Here is a 13,920-nt window from a genome sequence, read left to right as displayed (position 1 = left end):
GGAAGTGAAGGCCCTCTGTCCCACAGCACAAGGAACTGAGTGCCCCCAACAACCATGTGAGCTTGGAAGGAGCTCCTTCCCCAGCCGAGCCTCCACATGAGACCCCGGACTCAGCAACTACCTTGATGGGAGCCCCAAGGAGGACCCAGAGGTGCCCAGACTCCTCCCCCAGGAACAGTGGGGCCATCAGCATGTGCCATTTCAGGCTGCTGAGTGTGCGTTCGCGGCGTGTAGCACCAGGCAGTACGCTCATCACAAGCCGCTCAAACAGCGCTAGCCATCCTGGATGGAGATCTGCCGTGCTGAGGAGTAGAGGGTTACTTCTGCGCCTTCACTGATCATACAAAGTCCTATGCAAATACCAGCGAGCACTGGGCTCCCGGGACCCTTGAATGGATTCATGTCCCAGAGTCTGTGACGGGGAATGCAGCCAGGTTCAGGCAGGATAATGGCACCCCTTTCTTTTTTGGAGTTTCCAAATCATCGGAAGATTCTCAGGTTCTTTTCTCCGCTGGCTACCACTCAAAGGCCTCGTTGTTATATTTACTCCACCAAAGCCACAGATAATGCTGCATCAGCACTGCTAACTGAGCATGTGGGCATCGTCACCCTGTCTTGGTCTTCGCAGACCAAACACCACAGCCCTGGGGGCTTCAGTGACAGATTTATTCTCACAGTTCTGAAGGCCGAAAGTCCAAGATCAAGGTCCCAACCAACTCACTGTCCGGTGCAAGCTCCCCTCCTGGCCCGTAGATGGCCACGGTCTTGCTGTGTGCTCATGTGGTAGGGAGGGGAGACAGAGAGACCATGGCTGTCCCCGGGACACCCATTGATAGGATGTAGGCTCCACCCATATGCCTCATTTAACCTTCGTTACCTCCAGAAAGGCCCATCTCCAAATACAGTCACAGTGCGGGTTGGGGCTTCATGACCTAAATTGGGTGGGTGGGGGAAGTACACACAGTCCGTGGCCCAGGGGGTGGGAGTCTCTCCCTCAATCGCCCACCTTGGCTTCTCTCTTCTTTCCTCTGCCAATAAACAACGTTGCCAAACACTCATTTCCCATCAAACACCAGTGTGCCCACGAGAGGAGCAGGTGTCTTGAGAAAATAGGACTATTCTGCGAGATGGGGTTACCCCATGTGGAGTGAAATAGGCTTAGCGAGACAGGGTTGCCCCACGTGGAGCAGCCTCCCCCAGGCTTGCTGGAGTGAGCTCGTGGCCTACAGAGGGACACCCACCCCCAGCCAGGGCTGGTTCTCCTCGGATGGGCGGGTGAGTGATGGCGCCGCGGGCCCAGACACCACGTGGCCACTCGCCCTCCCGAGTCCAGCCACTGAGTCCGGTCACGCCGTCCCTAAGGTGAGTCAGAGCCCGGCCAGGAGACCCACCTACCCCAGTAGACAGACGAGCCACAAGGGAGCACCGTCCAGGCCGGCGCCAGCTCCCACCCATTCGTTGACACTTCCTGAAGCCGGTTCCTGGCTCAGGCAGGGTTTACCACGACTTCATAAGCTGCCTGAGGCCGCTTCTCCTGCCAACCCATGAGCAAACTAAAACAAGAAGCTTTTCCTCCCTCCAAACGCTTGAAAGGGCATCCGAGGCCCCATCAGTTGCACCCGGCACCCTGCTTGGACTCATCACTCCAGGCTGCCCGGCCTGCAGGCAGGGCCCAAGGGAGGACCCTCAACCCCACTGGGTGCAGGCAGGACCCCTCCCAGGCCTCCCTGCTCATCTGTCCACCTCTCAGTGCAATCTCCCACCAGTCCCTGCCCTGGGGACTCAGAGCAGATCAAAGCCCCAGGTCCCATCGGAGGGGGGACCCCACAGGAAGGCATGATCTGGGCCCCCTAAGTCCTGGCGGGGGGACCCTGCAGGAGGGAACAGTCGGGGCCCCCCAAGTTCTGGCAGGGTGGGGGACCCTGCAGGAGGGGCACGATCAGGGCACCCCAGTCCTGGCAGGGTGGGGGGACCCTGCAGGAGGGCACGATCAGGGCCCCCCGGATCCTGGCGGAGGGGAACCCTGCAGGAGGGGACAATTGGGGTCCCCCAGGTCCTGGTGGGGCGGGGGGACCCTGCAGAAGGGGCACTCAGGCTACCACACAGTGCATTCATTCAGCACTGTTCTGGAAGCCGTCTGAGCCGGGCTCAGGCTGGCACACCAACTGGGTGCAGCTAAGCCGTGCCCAGTCTGGCTGCTGCAGCACTGCAAGTGCCACCCCTGCCTGCATGGAGCTGCCGGCCCACTGGGAAGATGGCAGCAAGGCACTAACGGGTCCAGGAACCTGGGCCCGACCTCCCCCTCCACCACCAGGGGTCTTTGGGGACGTCCAGTTGTTGCGGCCTTGCCAGGAACGAGTGGGAGGGGTGCATCTGGAAGGGACCGAACTGTAGCTGCGAGGAACAAGGGTCTGGATGGTTATTCTGAAGCCCGCTCACCACTCCTGTCCCAGAGAAAGATAAGAGACACCTGAGGGCCAGGAGCAGGTGGTGGGAAGGCAGGTGTGAAAGTCAGGGGCCTGCAGGGAGGTGGCAGTGGAGAGCACTGGGGACCAAGCCCGCTGTCCCGGATGGTCAGAGTAACTGGACTCTGCAGATGGCTGACATCCAACAGGGCAGGCCAACAAGCAAAGGTCAGGGGCCTGGTTGGGAGAACCTGGGACCTCAGCACAGGGCAGGGGTGGATTATTTAGAGACACTGGCCCCCCAGCTCCTCTGAGCCTTTGGCACCAGCAGATGTAGCCCACCCAGCCCGGGGACAGCATGTGCCCCCCACCGCCCCCTGGACGGGGGCCTGTAACCGGGGTTCGTTACGCTATGGGCTGATTAGGGAAGAGGAGCCAGTACCCCATGGACTTGAGGGCTCTAGAGTAAGAGGCCTTGCTAGAATCATCCAGCACGGGGAGAGGCTGACTGACTCTCCCGAGGTGCCAGGGAAACAGCCCTGGTGGGAGACACGGTGAGTCCCCCAGGCCCCAAGACCCTACCCATGGGGGAGCACCTTGTCTCCTTTCAAGGACAACAGCCGGGGTGCCATGGCCCCAGCGGAGACTGAGAGGCTGACCATGGGGCCCCGGTTCCTTCAGGGGGCAGGGTCCCAACAGGGCAGGGCTGACGAGGGGGCCCAGCCCCCTCACCCCCTGCACTCCCCCTCAGCCCAGTCCCTCAGTGACTCTCAGCTGTCTGGGGGCCCAGGGACAGCTAGAGGAGACCCCCAGCCAGGGCACCCAAGTGGGTCTGCTCAGGTTGTGGGCATGAAGCAAGGCTGGACCCCAGGGTGGAAGCCCCAACCCCAAACCTGGACCCAGACACCCACCCCGGGGGGAGACGGGGCCCCTCCACTCCCAGCTCCTCTGCTGACCCGGTAGGAGAGCCACCAGACCTCACTTAGAACTGCGTCCTGACAGCCTGCCTTGCATGCTCCTCCAACAGGGAACGCAAAGCCCTTTCCCTGCCCCTTGAAAGGAGAACCAAAGTCGCAAGAAAGCATTTTCGTAATAGATTTCAGAAGTGTTATAAAACCTAAATGCAGACAATTTTGTCCACCTGGTTTCTGTACTTCCTAAATAAAACTGCACAAAGACCTAAAATTCTTCCCCATTCCAAAGTGTGCTCAAGAGCACATCCACAAGGGCGGATGAGTCAAACCCTGTGGGGGGGTGGAGGGAGGGAGAGAGAGGGCAGGGAGGGGGAGCAAGAACAAGAGTCCCAACAGCCCACACTCCACTCTGATTTCATCAGAGCCTCCCAGCCCAGACTCCTGGCTCTGGGGACTGAGCAGAGTCCTGCCAGGAGCGAGGCACTTCGTGTCTGCAGGGTCCAGGCCCCAGGAGTCTGCGGGGCCAGCCCTCCCCAGCCTCCTGGGCTCCCCCAGGCTGAGATCCTGCAGTGGAGGACAAGTGGTGGCATCCAGGCCACAGCTCAGGGGATACCTGCTGGTGGTGGGGCTGCAGAGCGTGCCTGTGGCCCATCTTGGTGTCGAGAGGAGACGGAGAGATGGTGGGACGCAGGGGATTGGGGTCCTGGGTGAGCCTGCCCCCCCGCCCTTCCTGGGGCTCTGGTCCTGCAGCCTGGATCCAAGCTCCCCCACCCCCACCCACCCCCACAGCTCAGGCTTCCCTCCAGGGCCCAGGGCCGGGAAGCTCTAGAAGGTCCCCAGAGGCAGCACCATCAGGCTCTGGACAGGTAGGAGCAGCAGCCGCAGCTCACCTCCCTGGCAGAGGCCGAGTGTTCGCTAGCACCCACTCCACAGACAGGGAACCAGAGGCTCAGGCAGTGAGAAAGCCACTTGCTGGAGGCCACGCAGTCGAGATGTGGCCACGCTGGCAGCCAGACCCACACACCTCGTCTACACCTGCCTCACCACCACCGGCAACTCTCGGGAGCAACCTGGCCCATCACACAGGTGGGCAAACCAAAACCTGGAGAGGACGCAACTAGCTGGCAGGTCCAGGGTGTGTCCCCAGTCTGCGCTGAGGAAGCTGCAGGAGTCCAGGGGTGTCGGGAGGCCCCCTCTCCAAATGTGGGGGGCTCTGTAAGAGCAGCTGACCAGCTGCATCCCCAAACCAGCTCCCAGCGAACTGCACACTCGCTCAGGGGGAGGCGGTGCAGTCAGGGTGCGGCTTGGCGGGGGGTGGAGAATGGTGACAATGAGGGCTCCCAGCTCAGCCCCAGCTGTGGAGTGCAGGGGGCACTGGGCACGGCTCCCTGGCCGGGGCCCGCCTCCTCTCCTGCAGGCCCAGCCTCCCCGGGAAGAGGCCCAGAAAAGGAGGAGGAAAAAATTCATTTCCTGAACATGCACGGAGATGGGGCGGGCGGCAGGCAGCGTCCACGTGGCAGCTCCCAGGCACCAGCACCACCAGCGGCCGCGCCCCCAGCAGGCGTGGAGTGGGGGGGCTCCTGCTGGGGCCGGCAGCACCCTGTCCTCCAAGCCGGGGCCATCAGGCCATCCCCCAACTCTGCCCCCACCCCACCCCAGGGACCCGTGGCCCCTTCTTGCTCCCAGGACAGCGGGGAAATGGGGGATGCGAGAGATGGCAGGGTCTCTCCCTCAGCTCCCCCACTCCAGGCCAGGCTTTTTCTCAGGGCCAGACCCACGCCTCGTGGGCCAGGCCCACCCCAGACACCAGGGTCACAGCTGGGAGCAAACATACCTCTATGCCTTGGGGCCGGTGACAACAGAACAAAGCACATACCAGGTGCCTCCCAGCCTGAGGAGGAAGACACCCGGGGAGACAGGAGGGTGGGGGACGGGGATGGCACCCTGAATATCCCCCCAGAGAAGGCTCTGCCGGGAAGTAGACACCAGAGCAGAGCGTGACTGGAGGCCCCAGCAGATGCAAAGGCCCTGACGCAGGCGCTCACGCCCGGACTGCAGCTGCCAGGCACGCACGCCACCCTCTCCCGAATCACACACCAAGTGGCAGCCGTGTACCTGGCTGTGCGGGTGGGCTCTCCATCAGCAGCTCAGGCTCTCCGGGGAGGGCAGATGCACCAGCCTGTGGCCACCCTGGGGGAGGTCACAGCAGGGCAAGGGGCAGGGGTCACCTGCTCAGGCCTCACATCCGTCAAGGGGCTCAAGAGACTGACCCTGGGTGCTCTCTCCAGAGCAGCGTAAATTCTCCCCCAGGAGTTCTGCTGTGAGGACCCAGGAGGGCACTGGAACAGACCCCAGGCCACTGGGTGCCCTGTTTTGGCCTCCCTGGCTCCCGAAGAGCCTGCGAACATCCCGTGGAAGAGGGTGGGAGTCCTGGGGACAGGAGTCAACAGGGGCCAGCATCCTCCTGAGGGCAGGGGCACATGCTGAGGGCGTAGTGGGCCCTACCTGCTGCCTGCACACCTGTCTACCCCGTCACCCACTGGGCCCTGACCCCACAGTGGGGGGAGAGCCGTGGCTGCCCTGCAGCCAGGGGCTCCTCCAGGCTCAGCCCAGGGCAGTCTCTGCGCAGAGCCCAGGGGTGGACCTTGGATAGGGGTGGGCTGGGCTGGGCCAGGAGGACTTGCCGGGTGCACTGGGGGGGCAGCCCAGGGCCGGTCCAGGTGAGGGAGGCCAGGGCCCTGCTAGACGCCCTTCCCATTCCAGAGCCTTCCGGGGCCCAAGCTCAGCTGGTGTGAAGCCTGCACCCCAAACCCATATTGCCATCCTGTGCTACCAGGTGTGGGACTTGAGCTGGAGCCTCACCTGGGACAGGTGGACGCGCTACCTCCCACCCAGACATGGGGACACAGGGACACTGGGACACGGAGACGCCAGAGCTGACTGCTCAGGGTTGAACTGAGGCCTGCAATGGGCCAGGCCGAGTCAACCATCACATGCCGGGGAGGCCCCTCCACTCAGACCACTCAGCCTTTCCAGGGGTGGTAATGGGGCACAGGGGGCACAGCGGTGGGTGTGCGGGTCTCAGGCTCTGATTCTAGCTGGGCACCCTAGGGAGCCAACGTGCCCCCAGGCCAGACAGCAGGGTGGACCCGCGGGCCCGGAGAGGGCCCCACGCCCCTCACAGAGCAGACGTTATGGCCCGGACTCTGCTGGAGAAGGGCCTCTGGCCCAGCTGCTGGGGCGTGGGAGGCCGAAGCCGGGAACATGGGCCGCGGCAACGATGGGCCTATGCGGCCAAGGCTCCTCGGGGATGCCCGGTGTGGGCTCCATGCTGTGGGCGCCATGACTTTACCAGCCTGGACCCTCCATCTTCACATCACGTGGCCAGGCCATGAGAGCTCCCTGGGGAAGGAGCCCCTCACCCCAGCGCATGACCCCCCCAGCCTCCTGAGCTGCCCGTGCCCAACCTCCCACCACTCGGGTGGCCCGTGCTGTCTCTAGTGTCCGGAACCGCAGGGCCGCAGGGAGCTGCCCCCCCCACGGGGGTTGGCCTGGTAGAAGGAGGCCCCAGATTCTGAGAGAGCTCTGTGACTCGGGCACAGTCACCCCACAGCCCTGCGCTCACCCTGCCGGCCCCGCGGCACAGTCTGAGCAGCCCGGGGAGAGCGGAGGGAGGCTGAGCCCCCAGGCCGGTGCCCAGGAGGCCCCTGCTCAGGCTCAGACACTGCACTTGCCCTCTTGAAACCCTTGTTGATTTTTGAACGAGAAGCCCTGGGTTCTCATTTCGCACCAGTTCTGCGCTGGTGCAGCTCCTGGCCTTCACGCTGAATGCGTGGGAATCCGCCATGCATCCACCCTGGGCCTTTACTGACCTTCTGCGAAATGGGTTTACGCCCACTCCCCAGGGTGGCCCGGGAAGGCGACGGGAAGAGCCCAGGAGGGGACGGTGAGGGGTCCCAGAGAGACAGAGGGGCAAGGGGGAGAGGGAAGAGGGGAGGCCCGGGGAGGGGCAAAGCTCCCTCTTTTCCCCATGCTGTCCCCCCCTTCCTTCTGTCCGTGTCCAGTCCCACCTCACCATCGGAGCTGGGAGGATCAGGGTTGAGTCCTGTGGAAAAGAAGAGGCTGCACATTTTCCGAGATGTTTTAAACGTTGTTTTGGCAACGCCACCTCCTCCACAGCCCGAGTCATCCTGACATAAAATAAGCCTGATCCAGGTCCCGGCCCCAGGCTCCAGCTCCCTCCGCCGCCGCCAGCCCTGGCAGGAGAGGCTGGACTGCCCTCTCCAATTAGCCTCTTTTTGGGGCCAAAATACACCTCTTGGTGCGCCGGGCTCCACACTGCTAAGTGGCAATGCCGCGTCAGCGTGAGTGGTTCCATGCCTCGTGCAGACGTCCTAGGCCAGGTAGGGGCCCAGCCCCACTGCTGTGATGGTGCCTGAGGCACTCAGGGTGCAGGGAGAGAAACTGAGGCCCAAAGAGGCAGAGAGCTCACCCGGGCCTCAGAGCAAGTGGTTAAGCTGGAGCAGGTCCCAGCTGTTGTCCCCAACAGGTAAGTTGTGGGACATCACAGGGCCCACGATACCTCGGGCCCACACGCCCACCTGCCGTGGTGTTCACCTGCCTCCCCTGAGGGCCGCAGCAGGGCACAGAGTGTCAGTAGCTATCCCCAGCGGCACCCCAAGTCGCCCCCTCGAGGACTCAAACTTCCAATGAGGAACAGGCACTCGGCCCCGACAGGGGCCTCTCCAGGGGCTGAGGCTGCCCCCAGAACTCACGGGCCACCTAGGCCCCACGTTGGCCTGGCCACAACCATCGGGAGAGGCTGTCCGCTTATCAGCGCTAACTCTGGATGGGCCACGATTGAGGACATCAGCCCCTACATATTTCCCGTCACACATCCGAGCTGCCCCCCCAAGCCCCACCATAGAGACCCCTAAGACCTGCCTGAGCTGTGCACATGGCCTGGGCTCAGGCACCCCGCACACACCTACGCTGGCCAAGCATGGGGACCCAGGAGGACGGAAGCCCGAGGCTGGAAGTGGACGTTGGCACTGTAGCTCCGAGGGGGGCAGGCCCCAGGGTAGGCAAGCTGGCTGGGGGTCTCGGGGGCCTCAGGTGTGTGTCAAGGGATGAGGATAGGCAGCCAGTGAGGACTCGGGGAAGCCCAAGGCAGACGCTCTGCAAGGACTAGGGAGGGGGCGGTGACAGTCAGGAGAGGAGGGGTCCAGCCTGACCCCTGGCTTCAAACAGCTTCAGGCTTGGACTCGGGCTTTACCTACAGGTTTTCCTCAGGGTCAAAATAGTCAGATTGTCAACCTCGCTGCGGGGCAGAGGACGGACCACGCCGGGAACTGTGGTGGGAGAGCAGAGAAGGAGATGTCACTGCTGCTGCCTGCACCGGGACAGTGATGGTGGACCCGCAAGAAGTGACCTTACGGGGGGAGGGGGGACAGAGGCCGCGGTCCCAGGCCCAGCTTCCCCTGGGAGCCTGGAGGCTCAAGTTACCTGCACCTTCCTTTTTTTTTTTTTTTTAAATTTATTTTTTATTGGTGTTCAATTTGCCAACATATAGAATAACACCCAGTGCTCATCCCATCAAGTGCCCCCCTCAGTGCACCTTCCAAAGTGGAGGTCAGGTGACCAACAGGCTTCGAGCAAAACCTTCTGTTCTCCTTTTGAAACTCTCTGTGTCTTTCATGAATAAATAAATAAAATCTTAAAAAAAAATAAAAAAAATAAAGATTTATGATCTTGTCATGAGCAGAGACGTCGAGTAACCAGGAATGAAAGCTATCGCTGTGGAAATGTTTGGGAGAGACTCTCACCAGGGACCTGCACAAATATGGAACCTTCTTGAGTGTGGGGAGGGGCTGGGCCACCACGCCCAGGACTGCCGCCAGATGGCCCAGGACAGGACCAGCGGAGGCCACCCTGTCCCAGCCGCCAGCATCCCCTCATTTCAGCGCCTCTGCGAGCTCCTACCCGGCTGGGCGTTCTGCTGGCTGGGATTTTTATTGTCGAGTTGTCCTAAAGGTTTATTTTTTTCCCTTGCTGTACAAAATTGATGCCCTCGCTCTTCAGACCGCGGTCTGTCTTCAGGCAGAAAAATGCAACAGGGGAGCCCTGGGACTGTCTGGTTTGTCTCCGCCAGAGGAGGGAGCAGCGGCCCGGCTGCCATAAGGAGGCAGGAGACGCACCAGCCACGATCCGTGCTCACACAGCGTCCGGCCCAGGAGCACTGACCTGGCCGGGGTCCCAGATGCGGCCGCGGCCCCAGCCCTGCCCGTGTTCACAGGTGCCCGGCGGCTTCGCCCTCCCCCGTAGCGGGCACCGACCTGCCTGCAGCCCAGCAGCCGGCGTTACCCTCGCATCCCGGCAATGGGCCCGTTTCCCAGCCTGCCCTGGCCACGGCCACTGAGCACGGCCGGCGGCTGGGAACCCAGTGCCCCTTCTCTGCCCCGGCCCTCTCGCCGGCTTCACTCTAGGTCCTCCGGCAGCTGCAGAGGCCGAGAGCACAGTCCCCCGCCGCGAGCAAGTTGCTGTTGTCGCAAAGCCCATGGGCAGGGCTCCTGGCCAGGTGCCGTGCTCAAGGCTCTCTGGGGCTCCTTACTGGCCAGAGCCCGCCTCTCCCCATTTTACAGATGAGGTAACTAAGGCTCAGGGGAGCTCAGAGACGTGCCTAAAGCCACACTGCCTGGGTTGGAAAGCCCATCCCTTTGGATGGACACCGTCACACTGTGACACTCCTGTCGAGCCAGAAGATGACCCCCACAGGCCTTCCAGGAGCCAACCGGCCCCAGCTGGGAGGCCTGGAGGCCCAGATCCATTCAAGCCCCGACCAAACCCACCCTGCCTGTCGGATGCTGGCATCCCATGGAGGAGAGGAGCCAGCATGTGAGAAAACCAGCCTCAGGACGGTGCCACGAGAGCCACCTGGAGAATGGCCAGTGCTGGCACCCAGCTGAGCCGCAATGGGTCACATGAGGGCCAGGTGCCCGCAGAACGTGTGCAAGTCACGGCGTACAGGGTGACTCATGGGGACCACGGCTCTGCCCTGGCCGGCCGCAGGGCTGTGGGGGTGCTGGGGGACCCGCATGGACGGAGCCTGCATGGATGGAGCCGCCTGCGAAGCAGCTCTTCCAGCGCCGATGCGACACTCCGACCAGGCGATGGCATCAGGCTGCAGCCCCGTGAGAAACCTGCTTCTGAACTCCTGGCCCACAGAGGCCATGGAAACCAACCTCCAACCTCATGTCATCTCCAGCCACCAGGGGTGGGCAGCTCCGCCCCAGAGAAAGAAGGTGGAGGAGCGCCACCCCCCACCCCGGACCCAGCAATCGGTGCACTGCATGCACCTGCCCCGAGGCTCCAGGGGGCACACGGCGGGCCCCCAGCCTCCCAGGTTGCAGTCAGGGAGGCAACAGGCATCTCCTCAGGCCGAGCATGACGAGGAGAGGACGGCTTGGCCTACGGAGAAGCAGGTCTGGCTCCCTGGAGGAGGCCCCCCCTGAGCCCCTCAGACTCCCGCCTGGCTCAGGAGGAGGTCTTGTTTCTCTAGGTCACAGGTTCTTAATAGGGAGGGGGGGGAACGGGGTAGGGAGGAGATTGTCCCCTGGGGGACGTTTGGCAATGGCTGGACACAGTTGTGGTTATCTTCTGGGCTGGGGATGCCCACTGGCATCCAGCAGCAGAGGTCAGACGCTTGAGACATCCCCCGGCCGGCCCCAGCCCTGGATGTAGGGGGGACAGGAACCCTGCTCTGGGCCAGCAAAGGGCGAGGGTCCCTCCCAGATGGTCCCCCGAGCCCAGGACAGCCTGGAGGCAGGTGTTTGGGAGACACTGTGGCCCCGACCCCCGGAGCCCAGCGCTGGGGCACTCCACTGAGGTGGGGGAGCCACAGAAGGTACGAGAGGGGTAACCCTGCCACCCAAGCGGAGGGACTTCTAAGCTTGGACTCAAGGAAGCCAAGGCTGGGCGTGGGGCCCAGAGAAGCATGGCAGGTGGACGCACAAGAGCACCACCAGCGCCACCACCAACACAGCCGCCGGCCACCCCATCCTGGGTGTCCCTGAGTGTGTTCACATGTAGCAGCTCACGGATTCCCCACCAGACCCCTCTGAGGCGGGCTCTGGCCCCGTGGCCCAGACAGGGAAACTGAGGCTCGGGGAGAGTCTGTGGTTGCCCATGGCTGGTTCCCCCCGGTCCAGGCCCAGGACCCTTGTCCACCCATCCTGCTGCCTTGTGGCAAACACAGCCATGCCCCTGGGAGCCGCTATCCCTCCATAGGGGGACAAGACAGACCGAAGCCACAGGTGTGCCCTCGTGCCCACTGCGCAGGAGCCCCACAGACACTAACAGTAATCGGCAAAAGGTCAAGAAGCAATAGGATATTTGCGTTCCTAGGACACAGGTGAAGGGCCGAGGGCTGCACGGGGATAGAGGGCCTCCTGGGGGGGGCTGGGACCTGGACAGCCTGTGGGGCCTGTGGAGCCATTACCGTGAAGTCCCCCCAGTAACTCAGTGATGCCAGAGCTGCTCCGATCCCATCTCACAGAAGGAGAAACCAAGGCTCAGAGCGACTTGCTCAAACACGTGCCAGCTCTGGGTGGCGGAGTTGGGAGCCACACCCAAGCCAGTCTGTCTGCAAAGCCCCCCACGCCTGGCACTCACTCACCCCTCGGTCAACACGACCAGTGCCCCTGGGGAGCCCTCTGGGGACCACGACCTCAAGAGGGTTAAGACTTCTACTCACAGAAACCTAGAACACCTGAAGGTCACACTGTGCCATCCATTTGCCAAACACCACCGAGGCCAAAAGGACAAAGAAACCCAGACAGGCAGACATGGTTCAGGACGGCTTCCTGGAGGAAGGGGTAGGGGCAGGAACGGTCACAGAGCTTCCCGTGTTGAAGCCCCAGGGCCACACTGCCAAGACCACTTGGGGTAACCCACTGCAGGGCTTCCCTAGGCTGCATCCACGGCCCCCCAGGAGGCCACCTGCCCGCCTGCCAACCTCTCCGGCCCCTGCTATGGGGAGGAAGAAGGAGGCAATGCTCCCAAGCTCAGCCACTCCCGGGGGATGCAGAGCCACGGATCTTCACCGCTGACTCCCTGCCCCTGTGTCACCAGAAGTTCTGGGGCTCCTGGGAACGCCTGCATTTCCCGTGGTGGGAAAAGGCCCCCCGGCTTCAGGAGGGATCTCTGGGGACCAGGTTTATGGCCAAGGCCCCAGTGGAGCAGCGGCTGGGGTGCCACATCCGGCACAAGTGGGCACATTCCGCGTGGAGCAGCTGCTGGAGGCAGGTAGGTGCCTTTCCGCTGGGGCTGCGGTGGGCACGTTCCACGTGGAGCAGCTGCTGCAAGGCCAGCAGGGTGGCAAACACCCGTGGAGCCACCACCTGCCCTGACCCCTGCTCACTCTCACACAATCCGCCTCCTGCAGCTCCCCACCCTCAACCCAGCTTCCCCTGCAAGCACCAGCCAAGGTGTAGGTCCGTCCCCTTCCAGCCGACCCTGACACTCATTGTCCTCGGCCCCAAGCGACATGGAAACAGAAAGCAAACCAGAAGCTCAGAGGGCAGGCACCCACCCGAGGCCGACTCAAACCCAGAACCTGTCTGTCTCACCCCTGCCTGGCACTCCCACCCCACCCCAGGCCCCGGAAAGTCCAATACAGAGAATCGGCCCGAGGACAGTGAAGGCCCACAGCCAAGGCCCCACAGGCGGGGGGGGGAGGGGGGGTTGCTCCCTGCTTAGCAGAGAGCCAGTGGCTACTTTCCATGGAAAAAATGTCTTCAGACCACCCCCCCCCCCAGAGGCCAGGAGGCCCCAGCCCATGACTCAAGGCTCTGCTGCAGCCACAGCTGAATCGTGTCCCAGACAGACGGCGCCCCCCCGCCCCCCACACCCTGTGTCCCAAGCCGGGCTCTGCCCCCTGCCCAACCGGACCCACCCCAGGCCTAGCCCCGCAGCCCACCCTGTATCCTTCGGGGCCTCAGCCTCCTACCTGTCGAGAGAAAGGGGAGGTGGGAGGAGCCCTCTGGGGCTTTGCTCAGGGGGTGCCCCATTAGGTGGGCTCCCAGGGCAGGGCCTGGCTTTCAGGTCTGACACAGGTCAGCTGGTCCCATGGAACCTGAGTCCCCTCGGCACACAGCCGCCCACCGTCACTAGGTCACTGGGCTTCTCCACTGGGTTTTACATTGAGAACCGTTTCTGACGAGACATGGGGACAGCAGGAAGCTAGCCCCCCGCCCCATGCAGACTCCCCCAGCTGTGATGTCTCTGGGGACAGCAGGCCTCTCTGGGAGTGGTCCGCAGGTGAGGCTGTGCTCACATTGGCCGGAGGCCTGGCCTCCATCAGGGTCAGGGGGCGTCTACAGGGAGGCCCTAGGATCTTGAGGATGAGGAGTTGGCCCCCTTCCCTGCAAAGCTCCCGTCATGTTCCCAGAGCCCTGGCCTCCGGAGACCTGTCCAGCAGGGCTGCAACAGGCTCGTCTCGACCCAGGGGCTGGAGCTGCCCCAAAGCTGGAGGCACAGAAGTTAGCTGCTGCCCTCACCCCGGCTCCAGGACGGAGGCAGCCGGGACCTGGGCACTGCGTGAG

This window comes from Canis lupus, chromosome 9 (assembly GCF_003254725.2).
Source record: "Canis lupus dingo isolate Sandy chromosome 9, ASM325472v2, whole genome shotgun sequence".
Lineage (NCBI taxonomy): Eukaryota > Metazoa > Chordata > Mammalia > Carnivora > Canidae > Canis > Canis lupus.
Note: the sequence above shows the minus strand (reverse complement) of the source record.